We start from the raw sequence: 7,971 nt of genomic DNA, 5'->3' as shown, positions 1-7,971 counted from the left end.
ACAAACTTAACAGATTTCACACTTGCCAATTTGTAAAAAAATTATACATTTTATTGTTGTATATTCATTTTTATTTTTGTCCCTCTCTTATATTTTATCAGGAAAAACTGCAGGAAGACCCCTGTGTCTTTAATTATAATTTAGTAATATGAATAACTTCAGATTAAATCTGCCCATTAGGTTTTTGGTTTTTCACATTTAAAGGAAAACCCTCCCTGTCAGACAAATGTTTTTAAGACCAAAAAGACACAACAGACACCCATACTAAAGTATGGAGGACAAAGCTCTCACCTCCTCATGCTGCACTGATTTTATGTCAGTTATGCTTTAATTTAAATATACAGTCCCGCAAAAATGCAGATTCCTCATTAGCCACACTCACAGTAATCAAAATCCATCTTCTGGTGAAGAACAGAAAACTCCAGGTGAACCCACTCAGTGGAAATCATTTCACCAATAACTGTTCCGAGGGCCACTCATGAATAGTGAACTCAAATTTAATCTCCAATTTTCCTAACCATGAGAACTTAGGGAAATATCTCAGTGAAATCTTTCAACACACGGATGCCTCTTATGTACAGTCATGCTTTGCTTTATAAAGTTGTCACATTTGACTTTTGACTCATGGTAGGTGCTTCTTCATTTTAGTCCACAAACTGACCATACAATAATGAATTACAGACCTAAACTCACAGGTGAAGTGGGTCTCCACCATGCACTGAAGCATTTGGAGGATGCATAAGCTGATTTTTGTAAAGTTGTGCCCGGAAGAGGCGGTGTTAAATGGAACAAGTCGTATTTTGTAGTGGCGCTCCTCACATGAGAAGCTGATAGATAAAGTTGCTTGTCGGTTTGTGCTGCATGTGTGTACGAGTGTGTGTTTATTTTTCAACTTCTGTGCTTCAAGTCTGCACTATTACCTTTTTTGACAGACAGACATGCTGGTGATTATTGTACTACTTTGCCCCAATTTTGACTGTAAAAATACTTGACAATACCTATTATTATTATTAATGCTACTATTCAACAGTCCTCTTTTTTGGACACATGTTTTTTATCTGTAGTGATGTGTTACATTAATATCCTTATTGAATAAAAACAAAAGACCAAGACCTCTTTAATTCAAGGTTTTCTTTTGTGGTATTTGAAAGTGCAGTATCAGATGTGAACCGCATAGTTAAAAGCAGAGAGGTCAATGTTGCAGCAGCTTTCACTGCAGCTCTAATGAAAAGGTTGTCCTCCATTGATTCGAGAAGTTCCCATGCTCATTCATACACTCACAGGCTGCCATGCACACTGACACAAACACAGATGCACACAGCCAGACGGATGTATCGCGGGCACATTTGCAGTGCAACATTTGCTCCTTTTTCTGTCGGCTGGTGTCAGGTTTCCATAATGAATTCTGTGAGAATGTCGGTCAATCCCAGATGACCCGCAGGGATGGAGTGAACATCAGCTGAAGCTTTGTGTGTGTGGGTGTGTGTGTGTAAAGACTTGTGGAAATGTGTATTTTTTTCAGAAAATGTTTTGTCTTTGTGATGAAGCTGTGGTTTCTGGTCAAATTAAATTTGATTCATATTTGAATTATTGCATGATTCATACAAGTTAAGAGGGAGGATTTCAATATGCATGTATGGATTGGGGTCTTTGTGTGCAGTTTTGTATGTGTGTAAGACCACCGCGTAGTGCAGATGTATTGCGCCTGAGCCTTCGTTCAGATTCGGGTCACTATTGAGTTGTTTTTTTTTCTCTGTTTGAACGCATGGAGGAATGTTTGTTGCCGCATGTCTGAATATTTGTGTGTCCAGTGCTGTGGAGCATTGAGCTGTGTGATGAGGCCATAGAGGTAGTGGGGGGGGGGCAGATGGTGTACTGAAGCCTGAGGACAGTCAGCCTGTCCATGACTCACACTCAGCAAGCCAGCAGCTTTTTTCTCTCTGTCTTCTCCCCTCTCTCTTTCCTTGGTGGCCCAGAAAGCACAACACAACAAGTGTGTATCTGTGTGTTTGTGCGACGGCAGGAGGCAGCAGAAAATGCGGACTGAGCTGTCTATGCATGTGTCTATTTTTGTGACCATGTGCCTGTGTATATGCTGATATCTCTGCGTGTGCATGCGAGCTAGAGTCTGTCCAGGGTGAGATGCTGACATCCTTTTCTGTTCTGATTTATCACTGCAGAACAGCACAAAAGCCTTTTGTCCGTAGCTTGGCTTTTATCTCACGCACTTTGTCACTATCATTCCACCTACAGCCATCTCACCCGGCTTCTTCTGAACCTCTACATATTGAATAAGTGGATTTTGAGCCTTTGAAGCTCAAAGTCAGAAATTCACTGGCTCTTACTTTGTCGATGGAGAGAAAAGCTTCCCTAAGTGTCTTGAATATGGGTATACTTTCAAAAATCAATAGACTGGATCATTTTCTAAAAATAAAACATTGATTCCCTTTTAACATGACAATCATATCGTTTTCTGGCTTCAGTCTGCATCGGGTGATCATATTTATAATGAAAACACCCTTAAATGGTTCATTTTTCATCAAGTTGCAAAGCTGGAAGAAACGGTTTTACAATGCTTTTGGAGGGCCTCAACAGTGATTAAAAAAAAACCCAGAATAATATATATTCCTGTGGTGGGGTGGCTGTTAAAATGTTCAGCCTGGCTTCCACAATAAATTAATTTTAGTCTCACAAGGACCTGTAAAAACCATACGAGGAATCCTACTGTTTCCCAACCAACCAGACAACATAAACCTTGCGCTGAGCTCTTTTCTATCCCAAATGATAACCAACCTTAATGTGCCAGCCAGCCGCCTCCCACCTTCTCCCACCACAGCTGGGGGCTAAGACCAACATTTCAAGGAGGTTGGTTTCACTGAGTCAGTGGCTTTATTTTCAAAGCCTGTTCCTTCGTAGGGGTCCTGAACAAGAAAGTACTTTTTGAAATCCATTTTTCATTTGACCAAGCAAACAGATAGACCCCCTGAAAAAGCAGTGAGGAGAACTCTGCTGCCTTGGATTCTGGCTGCATTATGGTGGTGGTAGTTTCTTTACAGATATATGAGTACACTAGCTCTCTTGCTATGTAGCCCATGGGCTTTGTAAGGTGATGAATGCCTTAGCAGACTGCCAGTTACAGTATTACTGCCCAGCTGGGAGACTGACATCTTTATAGGTTTGTCTTCATCTCACAAGGCAACTGCTGCTTTATTGTTGCTTGATTTTCAACTACACATATTCTTCAGATATTCTTTATAAAATCCCTTTTTTTTTTTTTTTACAGTTAATTGACAGCTTGTGAGGTTGTTAAAACCTTTTGTTTACATATTGACTCATAATTTCATTAAAACTATTATTATAACTAACATTATTATAGTAAGTGTTCGATCATGAAACCACTCGGTGAGTATAAATTTGATTGTGAAATTTTATGTCATACAGTGGAGTAGTGGCTACTGCTTTCACTTCACAGCACAAAACCCCCCAGTTTGAGTCCAGTTTGGGGTTTTTCAGTGTGGTGCTTCATTTTCTGTGCCTCTTGTGTTTTTCTCCACTTTTTCCGGGTACTCCACTTTCCTTCAACGTGTGTGCCTGTTGCCCCATAGTAAACTGGGCTCTGCTCCAGCCTCACATTAACCCTGAGCTAGATAAGCAGTGCAAAATAGGGATAGATTAATAATATATACAAACATAAAGCAGAAATAAAACTATCTAAAAATTCCTTGACAGTTGATTATTCAAACATGCCAACTTTTCATGTGACAACTTGGAAAATAAAAGTATCCTGAGCATTGAATGTATGAAAGTCTTTCGTTGTGCCACTCTCTACCTCTCCAATTATACTTGATGTGTCTGCTTGGCTGTCTCCCCTTGTTTCCCCTCTGAGATTGGGAGCGAAAACAATGGAGATAGAAACAATGTAGTCCTGCAGTCCTTGCTTCCTATTGCATGGCCACATGTAGCTACTCATAAACACTCCTATGCTTTCGTGTTTAATGTTATATTTCAACACTCACTGGAGAGTTCTGAGTTAACGATCATCATAATCACACACCCAGATACATGTGTGTATTTGCTCTTGTGTTTGTCTGAGTGTGTACACACACACATAAAAGAGGTGAACAGCGCAGCGTATTTGAGCTTGAGCGGTCTGATGTGGTTGTGGCCTAACATGCATGAGTAAGACTGTATAGTACATGACTTCAATGCCCTACAGGCTTCGGAATGGGTAGTAACACACTGACACAGTTATCAGACCAGAGTAATTGGGTCTGGGACTGTGTGTGTGGGTGTGCGTAGAGGAACCTTTTCGATATATATGTCTTTATGTTTGTATGTGTGACGCCCCTCATATGCATCTTCACCAAAGGTTTCTCTGTTCACATTCTTTCCTTTGTACCCCCCCCCCCCCCCCCAGATGTAGAAGTAAGAAATCCAACAAGATTGTAGCACACTATGCATGGATCCATCTGCTTGTGCGGAATTGAATCCTTTCACACATCCATAATGACTACATACTGCACATCACACCTCTGGTCTGCTCCACTGTCTCACCTCCACACCCATATGTCTTCTCAAAAACATGAATATCTTTCATGCCAGTAAAAACTGTCAGAGGTGTCAGAGATTCTTTTGGAACCTCCTGGCAGAAGACCGTACACTTAGAACTATCTGACCCACTTTCGGTCCTCACATCCCCGTAGTTGAGATGCTGTGTGATACAAGGCATGATTACCACTAACACACAAACATATAGAGAACCCTGCAACGTTGCACGTCGCAAGAATGTTACCCTGCGACAAAGAAATGCTTCACTAATTGTGTAAATAACCTCCATTCGCATACATCCAGCCCATAAAAATGTTTCACCAAATCTGTGAATAATCCTGTATGCAATTTTAAAAGGGCTGTTTCATCGTTAATCCAGTCTAAATCAGTCAGTCTGGGACCATCAATTTAATGAGTAAATTAGAGCGCTGCGGCACTACACTCATCTTTTTTCATGCCTGTGATCCATCCTATTTCATATCAGCGACAAGCAGGGGAGCAGAAACAAAGACTACATTTAAATGTATCTCACTTGGTTTTAAGACGTTTGGCTGATTCTTGCTATTTTTTTGACCTGTCCTTCATTCTCTGTTCATTTTCACCTGCATTGAGCAGTATACAATAATCAGAGGTGAAATACAACATTTGCAGGATAATACAATGGTTGTAGAAAATGATGGGCTCTAGAGTTCAGAGACACAAAGAAAAAATAAATTAAGTAGAAAGTCAGGAAAGAAAGCATCTAAAAAAATAAATCAAGAAGCTTGAGAATTTTATTTATGAGTAAAATACATATATTGTAAAACACCAATACTATAACTAAGGTATTAGAAGAAATCCAGGGGAAAAAAACATTAACAAGAGATAAATGAAGAATGTAAATTGATCCTTTATTGGGCAAATTACCATATTTTATTATTTCATAATTTCTTCTATTATATGACGGCATAAAAAAACTGTATACAACAAAAAAATAAAATAAAATATCTACTCCTTGTGTAGGATTTTGAAAAATATGTTTGAATTATGGAAAAACATGATACTTCTGCTTTAAATGATTCATATGTTGACAAAGAGACTGATGTACACAATATTTAAGTTGGGCGTAAGCTGCAGGATGACATCCTATATATAAATCTGAAAACAAAGAGCAAAACTAGGAACATAATTTGAGGATGAACAGAGGAATTTAAAGGAATGGGATACCTAAACAATGTTGAGGGAATCCTACAAAATAGAAAGATCAACAGTCTTAGGCGAGATCAACAGAGATTAAACAGAAAGCCAAAAAAAACATATTTTGATGATGGTATAAACATTGGCGACATGAAAGAAATGATGCAAAAACTGTGAACTGGCAAAATGATTGTGGCAGAAACCTGTTATTTTTAAGTTTCAAATTACTTTTCAGGCAAGAAAAGAGCTATCACTCCCACAGACTCCCAAATGAGCCTGAGAATGGATCACATGCTCCAACGCGATACTTGCTGACCTGCAAAACAGCAACCGATTAACACGTTGTCACATCTGATGCCAGCTTGATCTGGCACCAAGGGGAGGGATGGTAGGGGGTGGGGAGGGTCGCAGTCAAAAAGACAAACGGATAATGAGACAGGGACACGAGGCAAATACAGCTGCAGGATCTCCAGGGAGATATGAGAGTGCAGACATGCGTGGGCGCATTCAGCGATTGGTCAAACTAATGATGTTGAGGGCAACGGAAAGATTCACACGTTTACATTGCATGACCCTTGTTGTTCTCTGTGGATTTGTGGCGCCAGCAGACTGATGCGCATTTCCAAGCATATTCAAAGAAACAGCTAAATAATGAGCACTGAGTTTAAAAAAAAAGATGAAAATATTCCCTTTTCGTAGTCTGTGGGTATTTGGATAGAAGTACATAGAGAAGGTAATAAAAAATGAGACGCTGAGAGGAAGAACAGACCAAAAAAGACAAAAATGACACATAAGGAGGAGGTAATTTAGACAGACATAAGTAAACAGAGTTGGAGACATTGTCTTTTGATGTACTTCAGTAAAACAGCTCATTACAAAGCAGAGCAACAATAATTCTCCCACTCACGCCTACACGCGCTGGCACAACAGAATAAGAAAACACAAAACAATGTGCACTAGCCCACTGAAGCACAATTGGCATTTTAAAGCATACAGTGAGAGACAAAGATTGGGGCTGTGATAGATTATGGAAATAGAAAAAAGGAGAAAAGTCACACTTTTTGGCATTTTCTGGACCGGTGCACTGTCGGTATTCCAGGATGGAGGCAATGCTTTATACTATTTCCCTCCCCAGGCCTCATTCTGTCTTTCAGCTCCCTCCCTCAATACTTTGTCTCTACCCTTCTGGTCAAGCTCTCTTATCCATTCACTTTCTCAGCACTCCTCTCCTGCTGTGGAATGCCACCCGCCTTCTCCAAATTCCACTCAGTTATTTTCATTTTGGATAACTTTTTTTCCAGCAATGTTTATTCATGACCAAGGTTCTGAGAGTGAGATAAGAAGCCAAGTGCTGAGCCGGCCTCCAGGGCTCAGAGGGCTCCAAGTCACTGTGCATGCACAAACACATGCACATAAATACATGGAGAGAAGTACTTCAAGAAATTACACATTGATGCACCACACACGACTTCTTTTGATTTCCCATCACGTAGGAAAATTAGATGTTTTGTCCATGAAACTCTCTCATCATCATCAAATTGAAACCGAGTCTACCGCTTCCCTTTGTTGTTACCGTCAATTTTTTTTTTTTTTTTACAGTTGCCAGCTCCAAAACATGCCTGACCCTCATCTGTCAGCAGTGTTTACCATGATGTCATAAAACACGCGCACACACACACGCGCACGCACGCACGCACGCACGCACGCACGCACACACACACACACACACACACACACACACACACCACAAGGGAAACTGCAGTTCCTTTTCAAACCTCCTCTCCTACACATTTGTTTGTATGTTGCCGACTTTGGAGCTTCTGTGTGCATACGTGTAAAATAGCTGGAGGGAAATGAAAGATGTGAGACGTGATGTGCATGAAGACAGCGGAACTGAGACTCATATTCTCCGTCACAGGCTCCTAAATCCGCTCAACCACTTTTCTATTTCTAAACCTTGATCTAAGTCCCCAGACAATAAACACCAATCCAATCCTTTTCCAACTTTCTATTCTGCACATTTTACACATTTGGAAATCTTCTGTTATGAAGTCAAAACTGAGTCTGATCTTTTCTCTGTCATTGCAGAAGAACTCTTCACTAGTCATTATACTGACAGATGTGAAGTTAACATTTAGTGCAAATTGTCTATCTTTTTTATTGGATTTATTGGGTATAGGAAGTACAATGTCAAATAATTGTCTTTGGATACAAATGCACTTTTCAACCGTAAAACCCTAAGATATT

This window comes from Blennius ocellaris, assembly GCF_963422515.1.
Source record: "Blennius ocellaris genome assembly, chromosome: 17".
In the NCBI taxonomy this organism is placed as follows: Eukaryota; Metazoa; Chordata; class Actinopteri; order Blenniiformes; family Blenniidae; genus Blennius; species Blennius ocellaris.
This window is presented reverse-complemented; position numbering follows the sequence as displayed.